The sequence below is a fragment of the Sus scrofa genome, chromosome 14 (genome assembly GCF_054392235.1).
Source record: "Sus scrofa isolate SSC_HxYL_T2T_F1_AM1 chromosome 14, Sscrofa_HxYL_maternal_Yorkshire_Landrace_v2.0, whole genome shotgun sequence".
Lineage (NCBI taxonomy): Eukaryota > Metazoa > Chordata > Mammalia > Artiodactyla > Suidae > Sus > Sus scrofa.
The window spans coordinates 155,843,637-155,856,869 of record NC_139396.1 but is presented as its reverse complement, the minus strand read 5'-3'; positions in this window follow the sequence as shown (position 1 = coordinate 155,856,869).

Below are 13,233 nucleotides of genomic sequence, written 5' to 3'. Positions count from 1 at the left end.
TCTCTTATATCTTTTTATGTAAGTCCCCTAAGATCTCTTTCTCCTCCCTCTGGAAAGCAAATCCTACAAGGACGGAGACTCTTGTTGGGTTTGTTCACCAATATATTAATTTATGTCTAGAACATGTGCCTGTGTATTGCATATGCCCCATAAATTTGTTGACTACATGAATTGCACCCAGTGAGGCAGTCATGGTTGATACATCCCAGCGCAGTTTATACCAGTTTAAAGGTCAGGAGTGGAATAAGAGCTGCAGGGAGCCAAAGGCAGCAGGTGCACTGGCAAGGGGCCAGCAGGCAGGAATCCCAAGAATCCCTCCGCCCCCTCCCCCTGTGCCCTCCATCCTGGTCTAAAGTGAGTGACCTACAGTGAGGCTGCTCCTGCAGTCTGATTCGCTTCGGGTCGGCAGTCTTCTATGGAGAGGGAGAGCACTTTTCGGAGGTAGCTGTGTGTCCATGTGGGTGTCTCAGGGGACTTTCATTTCCTTGTGGAGGTAGAGGTGTGGTCCTCAGGGAGCCTCTGCTCATGTGGCGGACAGGTTGACATTAGAGGAAGGGAGGCAGGAACCCACCAGCGTGGAAGATTGATTTAGTCTTGTTAAATACATCGGAGGAGCAGAGTGTGCCAGGGAGAATTTTTTGGCTCCCTAACTGTTTGTCATTGTAAAGGCACCTGCTCACTAACACACCTGGAGAAAGTCCCTCTGAGACCACACTGTGAAATAAATAAGGCGGTTCCTTGTATCTTACAGGCCACGTGTGGGGAACCCTGAGGGAGCTCAGAATCATCATCTGAAAAAGTGGGGTTGCAGCTTCTTCCAATTTTTTGTGTCTCATTGAGGGGCCGTCAGAGGAACCCCCACTCCCTCCTTCCATTTTCCTAAATGGAAACAACACGCCGTCAGTGGTCAGTGGTCTGGCTGGAGCAGGAGACGAGCGGTTCGCATGATTGGGGATGTGAGATGGTTGGTTTTAGGCATCAACTTGGCTAGAAGGTAGTGGCCAGTTATTTCATCAAATGCTAATCTAGGTGTGGCAGGGAAACTGCTTTGTACCCGTGGTTCACATCTGCAGTCAGCAGACTGTAAATAAAGGAGACTATTGTCCTCAGTGACGGGAGGGGGTGGGGTGGGGGGGTCTCATCCAATCAGCAGGCGGCTTTAAGGGCTGAGGTTTCCCAGAGAAGAAGAAATTCTGTCTCAAGACTGTGAGGTCAGCTCCTGCCTGAGTTTCCAGCCTGCCTTGTGAATCTCAGCCTTGCTAAACCCCGTGATCACATGAGCTAATTTCTTTAAATAAGTCTCATAATATATTTGGTTTTATTCCCCTGGAGAACCCTGATACAGAATGCATTTGAATTGTTTGTTTGAAATAGTTTAAAGGCAAGAATCAGAAAGCAAAGTGACTTAAACACAGCACACGCATGCACACCACAATTTTTGAGGTTGGAGGAAGAGGTCTGTGAGCCAGTGGGGGCTGGGAAATGGGCACATCAGCCTGTCTTTCTTTTTTTTTTTTTTTTCAGTATTTATTTTATTTTTATTTTATTTTATTTTTTTGGTCTTTTTGGTATTTCTTGGGCCGCTCCCGCGGCATATGGAGGTTCCCAGGCTAGGGGTCGAATCGGAGCTGGCGTAGCCACCGGCCTACGCCAGAGCCACAGCAACGCGGGATCCGAGCCGTGTCTGCAACCTACACCACAGCTCACAGCAACGCCAGATCGTTAACCCACTGAGCAAGGGCAGGGACCGAACCCGCAACCTCATGGCTCCCAGTCGGATTCGTTAACCACTGCACCACGACGGGAACTCCAGCCTGTCTTTCTTCCTTTCTTTTTCTTTCTTCCTTCCTTCCTTCCTTCCTTCCTTCCTTCCTTCCTTCCTTCCTTCCTTCCTTCCTTCCTTCCTTCCTTCCTTCTTCTTTCTCTTTTTCTCTCTCTCTCCCCTTCCTTCCTTCCTCCTGTGTGCAGAGGGCAGCAGTCCCTTCTCATGCATCTGTTGAGATCCTTCCTCATCTCCTTCTCTCAGCTCTGTCTTCTATGCTCCGAGCTCCACCTCCATCCTCAAACCGAACTTGACCCAGTCCCCCGCAGACACCTCAATCCTCCAGCCTAGCCTACCGAGATGGCTTCAGCGTATTGGACCTTTTTTTTGCCACATTATCTCTCTTTTTGGAAACTTCTCCACTTTTTGGTTTCAGCTCTTGTTGTCTCGTTCCGTGCGTCTTCTCCATCCTTGTCTCCCTCTACCTTTCCCAGAAACATGGGGTTCTCTGGGCCTCATTCACTGATCACCCAGTGGCTGGGTGATCTCTTCACTCTTATAGTTGGAACCACCTCCTAAATCTTGATGATTCCCAAACCTCGCCTCCATCCTAGAACTCTCCTTCCTTCTTCAAAGTCATCTAAACAACCACACTGGATTTCCCAGGGCCGTCCCTCATGGCATACCAGACACAACATCTTTCCAGTGGACCCATCATCCCTCCCCCGTGTTCTTGATCTGAGTTGGCAGAATCCCCCTCCACTAGGTCCACAGCTGGTATCTTCCTGCATAACAAGTCAGTCATTCTTGTTCGTGCCTGATCTCCTTAAGAACACTCTAAATGCTTTGACTTTACTCAAGTGATGAAATTGGATTCCTCTGAGGCATAATCATTATTCTAGGTACATGATTTCTATAATGGAAAAATTGGTTGCTTGTCTGCCCCTAGATAACACCTGAAATAAGTACTGTATACACCTTTGCTTTTAATTAAAGTCAAAAACAATAACCAGGGCCAGTTGAGAAGCGCAGGAGATGTGTTAGTGGTGCTTCTGATAAGTTCATGGCAATGAGTAGCTGCACTGCATCCTTGGGAGTGAGTGAGAGGTGGAGAACAGAGCTCAGAGGGACTTTAGGCCTTGACAAGGACAGAATCTTTGTCCTAAGTCAGAAGGGAGGCCTAGGAGTGCTTGAGGGATGTGGCTATGGTGACCCAAATCAATCTGAATTTATAATGAAGCACCTGAATTGGTTTAAAATAATGTCCTTTGCCTGGAAATGTCAGAAACTCATTCATCACGTGTCTCATGAAGTATAAAGGGTCAGGAGGATCCCAGAAATGGACTTATGGGAAAAATAATTGGCTATACCAGGTAGCAGTTGGACAGTGCTTTAGAGAGGTTGATCCACAGAGTCACAAAGGCTATGTTGCTATGGCAACCTGTGATGGCCTCTCCTCCCAACGGTGGCATTTGGGAGGTTAAGGTGGATGCCATGGTTGGAGTGGTGATTCATTCGGCTTGTCCTCCTATGGTGATGCCCATAGGAGGTGAGACAGCAGATTCACTAGAGACTAGGTCATGGAGTGGCCATCAGGAGGGGAGGAGGCATGTTTCACCAAGATGTGAAGGTCATTTTTAAGTAGCTGTTAAGGGATTTTTTGCTCTGGCAGAAAACAAGAATACAAATTTAACTCTATAGTCAGGTTTTCACAGAAGGACAAAACCCGAAAAGTAACATGTCTCTTCAATCTATTTAGGCTTCTTTTAATCCATTTTGACAACAAAATGGGAAATGGTGTTTATTGGATCAGGAACTGGTTGTGATTTTCTTTCTTAGGAGAGTTCACGGGAGACAGTTCATTTTTTTTTTTTTTTTACTTCTATTATCATATTCTAAGCAGATAATTTTAAACACACTGAATCCACATTACTTTTAACTCCAGAAGGCATCATTTATAAGATTATATTTGAGAGGTAGTTAACTATTACAAAGTATTTTGATGAATTATAGCACTATCTACATTTAAAATAAAGGATCCTTTTTATTACAAAAATAATAGTATGAAGCTAGGTGAGACTTTCTGCATTGTACGAAGTCCTCCAAACCCTGAGACCCCACTGTGGCCTCTCAAGAAAGATGCCTGCAGCCTCCGCTTCATCAGCTCAGCAGCCGGAGAAGACTCCTTCCACCCTGGGGCAGCTTGATGCTTCTTTAGGCACCTCTGATAGGTGGAAAATTCTTCCTTATTCCAAAGTCCAAATCTTCTGCACTGGTTTCGCCTTGCCCTCTGTACAAAGTAGCCATTCCAGCTCTTTTAACAACCCCCGCCCCAGAAGCTGGTTTCAGGGACCTCAGCTTCCTTCCCTTTTATCTTCCTTTTCTTTGTAATGCAGGCGTGTGGGAGAAGAAAGTATAAAAATAAGACAGGAGTTTCCACTGTGACACAATGAGATCTGCAATGTCCCTGCAGTGCCAGGACACAGGTTCGATCCCTGGCCCAGGGCAGGGGGTCAAAGGATCTGGCATTGCCACAGCTGCGGCTTGGATTCAACCCCTGACCCAAGAAATTCCATATGCTATGGGCGTGGCCATGGAAAAAAAGGGTCCAAAATTAGTATCGGTGGGCTAAAATTGAGGTGTTGTTTGGCAGGGCTGTGTTCTTTCTGCAGGCTCTGGACAAGAATCTATGCCCTTGCCTTTTCCGGCTTCCAGAGGCTGCCCTCATCCCTCAGCTCCTTCCTCCACCTCGTAGCCAGCAGCACAGCATCTTCCAGTCTTTCTCTGGCTCTGACCCCTGCTCCCATCGTCACATCTTCCCCCACCCTCCTGCATCTGTTTCCATCTTCCAGGACCCTGTGATGAGGTCAGGTCTGCCTAGACAACCCAGGGTAAGATTCCTGTCTTAAGATCCTTAACTCAATTATATCTGCAAAGTCCCTTTCGCCACATAAGGTAACTTAGTCACAGGCTCTGGGGATTATCTTTGGGGAACCATTATTTGCACACCCCAGTATGCAATTAACATCATCTCGTTAAGGCTAATTACTTCAAACGCTGCTTGAACGTAAATGGGCTTTCAGGGAGGGTCTGGGCAGCTCCTCTTCTAACAAGGATATTAAACTAAGTACCAACCCGTACAAAATGTTGAGCTGAGCATCCTTGGGGCAGGAGTGAAGACCTACAAAACAACTAACAGGTGGATCTGTGCTTTACAGTTTATAAAGAGCATTTACATCTGTCATTGCATGGTATTTCCTGGTTTGCACGGTCAGGGAAGGAATCTACCTGATGTCACGTGGCAGGTGTGTGTCAGCAGGATTTTTCAGGCTCCACAGCTGTGGGTCTTCCCATTGCACCAGCTGCACAAAAGTCAGGCTCCCAGCCTCCATGGAGTTTCCAACATAAGTCCGTGAGAACACCTTTCCTCCGTGGGTTTCCACAGCTGCCTGTCCCCATAAGGTACCAATTTGAGTTGGAGTAAAGGTCCCCTTTACTGGTCTCCCAGTTTGCAGAGCTTATTCTTATGCCTTAACCACCCAGAACTTAAGACGGTCTCATCATCTGAGCAGGGCAGGCCTGGAACCATCTCTCCACCTCCTTGATGGCACAGAGGAGACCCTAAAGGATTGGGATCACAGCCAAGGTCACGGGAGATTCAAACCCACAGGGTTCCTCTCACTGGGCCACACTGTCGTTACCAGAGATGCTGCCCTGAACAGCTAGAAATTCCCCACATCCCACAGAGTCTGACCTTCGCTCCAAGGACAGTATGGACTTCTTGGATATTGGAAGCTAACATATTTGGAGGACCTACGGGGTGCCAGCACTTTCCAGAGGGAGCTCATTTAATCTTTCCAACAGGTGGGGTGCTATTATCGTTGTCTTACTGATGGTGGCTCTGAGAGGTTAAGGTCACAAAGATGGCAACGAATAGATCCCAGACTAGATCATTCTGATTCCAAAGCCCGTGACTTTTCCTCTTGCCCATGCTGGACGAGGGGCAAAGCAGGATTCCAGGTGTAAAAAAAAAAAAATCCAGCGCTTGCTTTGTGGAGGAGCAAGCCCTCAGAGGCCCCAGTTGGGTCTGCCGCTGGTTGGATGAAAGTGAGGGCAGCTGGCGGGAGAGACGGGGAGCAAAGTGCAGGCTGAGTGTCCCCTGGCTGATGTCCAGTGACCTGCAGCCCTGGGAGCAGGTGCCAGAGCCCTTCTCCAGCCGAGGGAAGAGAGAGGAGATCTACACGGTGCGGTCAAGGGTGGGGCAAGTGTCAGAGGCAATTACCAGGTAAAGTCACCAAACGAACACTAGCCAGAAATCTGGAGGCTTGTCCAGAAACGTTCTCATGAGTCGCTTTGATAACCATTTGTCTGAGTTGAGCTTCATTTCCATTTTTCCTTCCATTTCGACCCCATCTGCTGCTCTGTTTGCCTGAGCCCACCACCAGAGACACTGGCATGCAATTATCTAACTCCTACACATCTTTCTCATTCTCTTTCTCTTTGGGTTTAATTTCCATCAGAGGCTCTGCCTTGAGCTTGCTTAAAAACCTGCAATTATGGGAAGGCAGCTAATGAGACCAGGAGCAAACTTCTGCCCCATGCAGCTATTTTTTTAAATGAGATAAACAGGGGAACAGATCAAACAGAGGGATCTCTAAGTTGCTCGGATGACTGAAAGGATTGCCAGCATGGCGAATAAGCACGCCGCAGCTAGCACAGGTCTGAGGGTTGTCGTCCCTGAGGTCCTTGGGCTTCTTGACCTTGCCTGAGATGTGTGACGGGATCCTGTCTGGCGGAAGACCTACTGGCCAGAGCTCCCACGTTCGGAATCCCTCCTGGTCACAGTCAACAAAGAAGCATCCCGGAAAGGCCACTGAGGATGGCGGCAGGGCTGGGGTCTTGGCTGCTGCATGGCTGCCTTTCCAAGAGCGATTTGTTTTCCCCACTAAGCACATTACGAGGTAATGGCTGGGATTGTGGAAATTGCAAACAGCATGTGTCATAATGAATATTTGGACTTGCAATGCAGCATGCTCGGCGACTCCCCATGTCTGTGGAAACTCAAGAAGCGGCAGAAAAATCTATCATGAAAGCGCCACTCACACAGTGTAGCTAACAGTGGGAATTCAATTGCAGAAGAGTTTATTTAGTGCCTGCTGTGTACCTGGCCCTAGGCTGAGCAGTCGGGATACAGAAATGAGGAAGATGCAACCTCTGTCCTTCTTTGGAGCCCATGGAGAGGATCAGAGACTTAAAATGATGTTGTACCTAATGAATTCCACCCCTCCCCACCCCTCCCCCACCCCTTAGGTCTAAAAGGAAGGCTCAAGGCGAAAGGTTTTTCTTGAATCAGCACCTAGTTCAGGTCCATTCTTCCTCCCCGAGGGAGAACTCTCTCCTGACTCTTGTCCCTCCATCTGCCCACAGCTGGAGCCCAGTGCTGGGGTCAGAGGTCCCCACCCAGCCCCCTCCAGAGGCAGGACAGGAATGGCTGAGTGCCATGGGCCCCAAGCCTGGCCCCACGCTGGAGCTGCCTGGGTTGCTCAGCATCGGCGCAGATGCCCGGCCCCTCGGTGGAGGTTCTGACGGGCAAGTTAGAAGTGGTCCCTGGAGTCGTGTTTGGAAAGATCGCTCCAGATGATTCTGGTGCCTGGTCAGGCTTCGGAACCGCTAACCTAGGGGCGAGGTATGGTTTTACCACCTCCAGCACCTGCTGTTGGCAGGCGCCTCCTCCCTTCTCTGGGGCACATTTTTCCCGACTATAAAAATAAGCGTGAAGATCTCTGTCCACTTTGTGTCCACTGGCTGGCAGGCTCCCTGGGCACCCTGCCCCACTGCTGCCCCTCTTTCACATTGCCACGTCTCAGGGGAGGAGCGAGACAGCGAGCCCCCCCGCCGCCCTCCCAGCCCTGCCCAGCCCTGCCACCACCTGCTTCCTGGCGACACAAGCCACCTCCCCTCCCCTCTCTGGGCTTCAGTTTAGGGTAAATCTCTGAGGAATCTCAACAGGTAAACCCTGCTTGGTGTTTCTCTTCCTTGAGGAAATTTTCAAGGCAGAGAGCAGAGCGTGTTGAAGGCAAATCCATGGGCCCTGGGTGCAAGGCAGTGAGAGCCGGCTGGGCTGAGTGGTGGTGGGGGTGGGGGCTGGGGACCGCCTGCCCTGCTGTCCCTGCGTAGCCCACCTGGGGGCGCTGGAGCTGTGTAAGGGGCTGAAGGGAGGGTCTGTCCCCGGTCCAGCCTGCCCAGTGTCCAGCTTTCATACCACTCCTAACTCTGGCAACCCAGCCTTCCTCCAGCCTTGCCAGTTTTTGTGAGATCTGGGCCCTCCGGGCTGGGGGAGCCCATGAGATGCCACTCATTGAGCCCCCTTTCCGAGCAGCTCTTTAAAGGAGGAGCAAGGTTAGGCTAGCTCCCCAAGAAGCTTGGAAAAGGGCCCTTCCCACTCCTTTGCGGCCCCCTCCCCCAATTACATCCAGCCCTGCAAATCCTAGTGCCCTCCTGCTCAGCCCTATGCTCCCAGCCACCTTCTCGCTTCCGGTGGTAGAGGGGAAAGACTCAGGGTTAACTGGAAGAGGTCTGGTTAAAATTTTCACACCAAGGAATTTGCTGGTGGCTCAACAGTTTAAGGATCTGGATCTGGACATTCTCACTGCTGTGGCTCAGGTCACAGTTGTGGTTCAGCTTCAATCCCTGGCCCCAAAACTTCAGCATGATGCTGGCACAGCCAAAAAAAAAATTCACACCAAGATATATATCACACACTAGAGATTCTCAAACCTCATTTCACAGATAGAGTTCAGTTTGTAAATTTGAGTGGAAAATCCCATCCTGATTTTCACTAACCTCGAACTGAAATTTAGCGTTACCTTCCATTATAAATAAAGAGTAGATCATGGGGGGTCTTAGTCAGCTTAACTTTGTCACCAGTGGAATTCACAGACAACTTCACCTCACTTTACAGTTGTTACAGATATCTGAAATCTTGTTTAGGCTCATCTTCTGAAAGAGGGTGAATTCTTAGGTTGTCACTAAACCTTATCATTTATTGTAGAGCACATAACTATATTGCAAACATATATTTTAAAATATGTTGGGAGTTTCCATCGTGGCACAGCAGAAACAAATCTGACTAGTATCCATGAGGATGCAGCTTCCATCCCTGGCCTCGCTCAGTGGGTTAAGAATCCAGCGTGGCCATGAGCTGTGGTGTAGGTCGAAGACGTGGCTTGGATCCCATGTTGCTGTGGCTGTGGTGTAGGCCAGCGGCTACAGCTCTGATTCGACCCCTAGCCTGGGAGTCTCCATATGCCATGGACATGGCCCCAACAAAAGACAAAAAAAAAAAAAAAAAAAAAAAAAGGTGTTATTTGAAAGCGTCCATAGGGTTCACAGGCTGCCAGCAGGTCCATGGTATATAAAAGTTTAAAGATTCTACCTCTAAATTCAGGTTTGTGGAAAAATGAAGAATTTTCAATAATGGTGAAAGAAGACAATTTGTATTTGTCAAGATTTCCAGGAGCTAGAAGAGATGTATAGCTTTACTTGTTAAGTCCACCCTATTCAGCTCTAATTGATAGAAAATAAAATGTACCCACTTTTTTTCTGTGTGCTCATTGTTTTAAAATTGTGACAAAGAGCAGACAGCATGAGCATTATCAGACTGGCAATGAGTTTCGACACAGGAAAATTGGGGGGGCATGAGCATGCAGTGGGGAGCAGGTCCCCAGCACAATGCCAAGCACTCAGCAGACAAATGACAAATACGGGACGTCTTCCCTTCTGAGGCCCCCTTGCTCTCTTTCTGAGATCTGAGCAGCATCTGCCATTTGGCAAAGCCCAAATGGAGTCAAAAGTGGTAAAATTTGCCTGATATTTGGAAGGGGTGGGGGCTGTGCCTCCCAGGGTCAGGCATTCCGTCCCTGGGCAGGTGTGTCTGGGAGGGTGGCTGCTGGGCGCTCAGGCAGGAAAGAAATGGCCCTGAAGGATGAATACCTACCCTTAGGAAGCCATGTGAGAGCAGGTGCATCTGAGGCAGTGGGAGTGATAGAGAAAAGGGGGTACGATATAGGAAGACACAGAAAAATAAATAAAAAGAAACTTCGCCACCTCGTGAAGTTATAAAACCACCATTTTATTCTTTCTTTCTTTCTCTTTCTTTCTTTCTTTCTTTTTTTCTTCTTTCTTTCTTTCTTTCTTTCTTTCTTTTTTTCTTCTTTCTTTCTTTCTTTCTTTCTTTCTTTCTTTCTTTCCTTCCTTCCTTCCTCTCTTCCTTCCTTCCTTCCTTCCTTCCTTCCTTCCTTCCTTTCTTTCTCTCTTCCTTCCTTCCCTCCTTCCTTCCTTCCTTCCTTCCTTCCTTCCTTCCTTTCTTTCTCTCTTCCTTCCTTCCTTCCTTCCTTCCTTTCTTCCTCCACACCATGGCATGCAGAAATTCCTGGGCCAAGAATCAAACCTGCACCACAACCATGACAATTCCAGATCCTTAATCATTAGGCCAACAGGGTACTCCAAAACCACCATTTCTGACGATTAACTTGTGCATAGTAAAAATGTGTTTAGTGAGTTCCCCCTGTGGTTCGGAGGGTTACCAACCTGATTAGTATCCATGAGGATGTGGATTCGATCCCTGGCCTTCCTCAGTAGGTTAAGGATCCAGCATTGCCACAAGCGGAAGTGTAGGTCACAGATGCGACTCGCATCCTGTGTTGCTATGGCTGTGGCATAGGCCAGAAGCTGCAGCTTGGATTCAGCCCCTAGCCTGGGAACTGCCATATGCTGTGGGTGCAGCCCTAAAAAGCAAAAAAAAAAAAAAAAAAATTCACACTAGGTTAAGGAAGTGTGGATGAGATTTTATACCAGGAGGTTTATTGGACAGAATCACAATATATTCTTTTTTTCCTATAGTAACTATAAATTCTATTATAAAAATGTATTACAATGGTGGATATGTATTCATGAAACACAAGTAAACACACTGTAAACAGAGCAGGCGACATTGGCCCCAGATTCATCGGTCTTGCGTCCCAACACAACAGAAAATAGCTGTTGGCAAGTGTTTCGCTTGAAGGTAACAGTGCTCCAGTGGGAGAGCTTCTGGTAGTATATTTTTATTTTAATGGAGCTGTGCTTATGTTTAATAAATTAGGAGAAAATAAAGTGAAAACTACAATGTAAACAAATGTTAGAGGATGCACATTAGGGAACACATGGACACATGCACAGAAGCACAGGGTCACTGGACATATGCCCCACCGGTTTCCCTATAGATCTGACCTTAGGTACAGAACGTTGTACATGAGCCAGTCCTTTGCAGATCACTCCATCCCCTGGGAATAAAATATCTTTCATTTTCCTCCATCTCAGTTCCCCAAAGTATTTTTGAAGTATCCAAATATAAAGTACATTTCCATGTGGAATGCAAAACTAGCTGGCAAATACCTTAGGGTTTCTTAAGGCAGGCTCCCTTCTGCTCTGTGCTCTGGATGCCCCCAGCTATGGACAGTGTAAGTCCCCGCACCTCATTTCACACAGACCCCCCCCCCAAATAATGCAGTGGATCCAAACCGAGGGAAAGCATGCACTCATTCCTTGGAGCTTCCAGGGTTTTGAAGGCTGCTCAGCAGCCACTCCAAGAAAGAGGTGGTTTTCCTCTTGGACATCGGACAGGGTGACCCTCTGTGTGAGAAATGACCATGCCCCATTAGGGAGGAGGGAGGAGTGTGGCTGAATGTGTCTGTTGGCATCTGCTCCACACATCATCACAGGAGAGGAATAGATAAATGTCCTCCTAGGCTGCCTCGCCAAAATGGACAATGCACATCCAAACGGCAAAACTCTGAATTCCTTCTCCCAAAGTCACCTAAAAAAGTGAAGACTGGCCTATTCCAGTGTTTATAAAAACGCCCCGTGTGGTAATGAGGGTAAGGCCAGGCACCTTTTTTAATTGTCACTGGATTTCCAAGGCTATTTGTGATCTGGGGTGAGTCATGTTTCCCTGGGGAAACAGTGTTGACAAGACACCAAACTCCTTAAAGCTCCCTCAAATGTTCCAGAAGAGATGATATTTACACACTTGTTGTAAAACAGGATGGTGGAGGTTTGAGTGGATTTCAACTTGCAAGGGAACCTGGCAATCACATGTTTTTGGATCATAGGGTTTGATTACTAATAAGAATTCAAGCAAAGATTTGGTATTCAACAGCTTGAATGCTGGCCCATGGTGGACTGAGCCTTTGGGGGCAGGGGGTCTGGAATGTCAGCCAGGCAGGAGCTGTCTTTGCGGCTGGGTCCCTGGGACACTGACCAGCTCAGATCAACTAATCAGTTGGGTGCCACTGTGATAGCATCTAATGTTCCCTGTTTTCCCTGTGATTAGCACAGGGTATTACTGAGGCCTGAGCCTTGTTGATGACAATCTGACTCTCACCGAATGTCTCCAAATACAGATTTGGGGGTCTTTGTAATATGAACTTTAGGTTCTATTAAACACATGCAACCACTCTTCCATGTCAGGGAATAAGATATAAGTACAGAATTACTGGGCCTGAAAGAGAAAGGACACAGGAAATGCCACAAACCATATATAAGCCCCTGTGTCTCTGTCTCTTGAAGTCAAAGGCTTTTGCTTTAATCTCCCAGGCCTCCCCTGAGTCTCAAAAGGCTGACTCAAGAGTTAATGATTAGGAAATGTGAAGATGTAGAAACAAAGAACAGCTGTTGGGCCAGGAAACCAGTAACAATTTAGATGATAAATCTGCCACATAGCAGAGTCCCCAAACTCCCAATTCCCTGAAAGATATAGATAAAGGCCTGACATACATTCCTAAGTTATTTTTTATAGGAAGCAGACCCCTACCAGATGAACACTGCTGACTTCAAATTTGTAGACCCCAGACTGATTGAAACCAAAAGGTTGATGATGCTTGAAACTTCACCTTGATGCCAACCAATCTGAAAATCATGCATCAGCTGATCATGCCCCCACATCCCCCTCCCTCACATTGCCTTTAAAATCCCTTCCCTGAAAGTCATTGGGGAACTCAGGTCTTTTGAGCATGAGCTGCCTATTCCCCTTGCTTGTCGCCCTGCAGTAAAGGCTGTACTTTCCTTCATCACAATCCAGTGTCAGTAGATAGGCTTTACTGCAGGCAAGTGAGTGGATTCAGGCTTGGTTTGATGAAAGTTTGGTTTGGTACCAGCACAAATCAGTGATCCTAAAAGCACATGCATTCCAGAAGATGCACACACAGTTGTTTTGAATCAACAAGTTAAATTATTTTAACAGTCCTTAAATATGGGTATACATGATAAATTATCACACTAAGATAAATTAGATGCATAATCTTGGACTTTTAAATGGTAAATACACATTTACATGACACACTGCATAAACAAATTGTGTAAACCTCCCCCCACTAACCTGCCAAGAGATGTGGGGGTATGAAGGGAAGGTGGCCAAATTGCTACCTGGCACA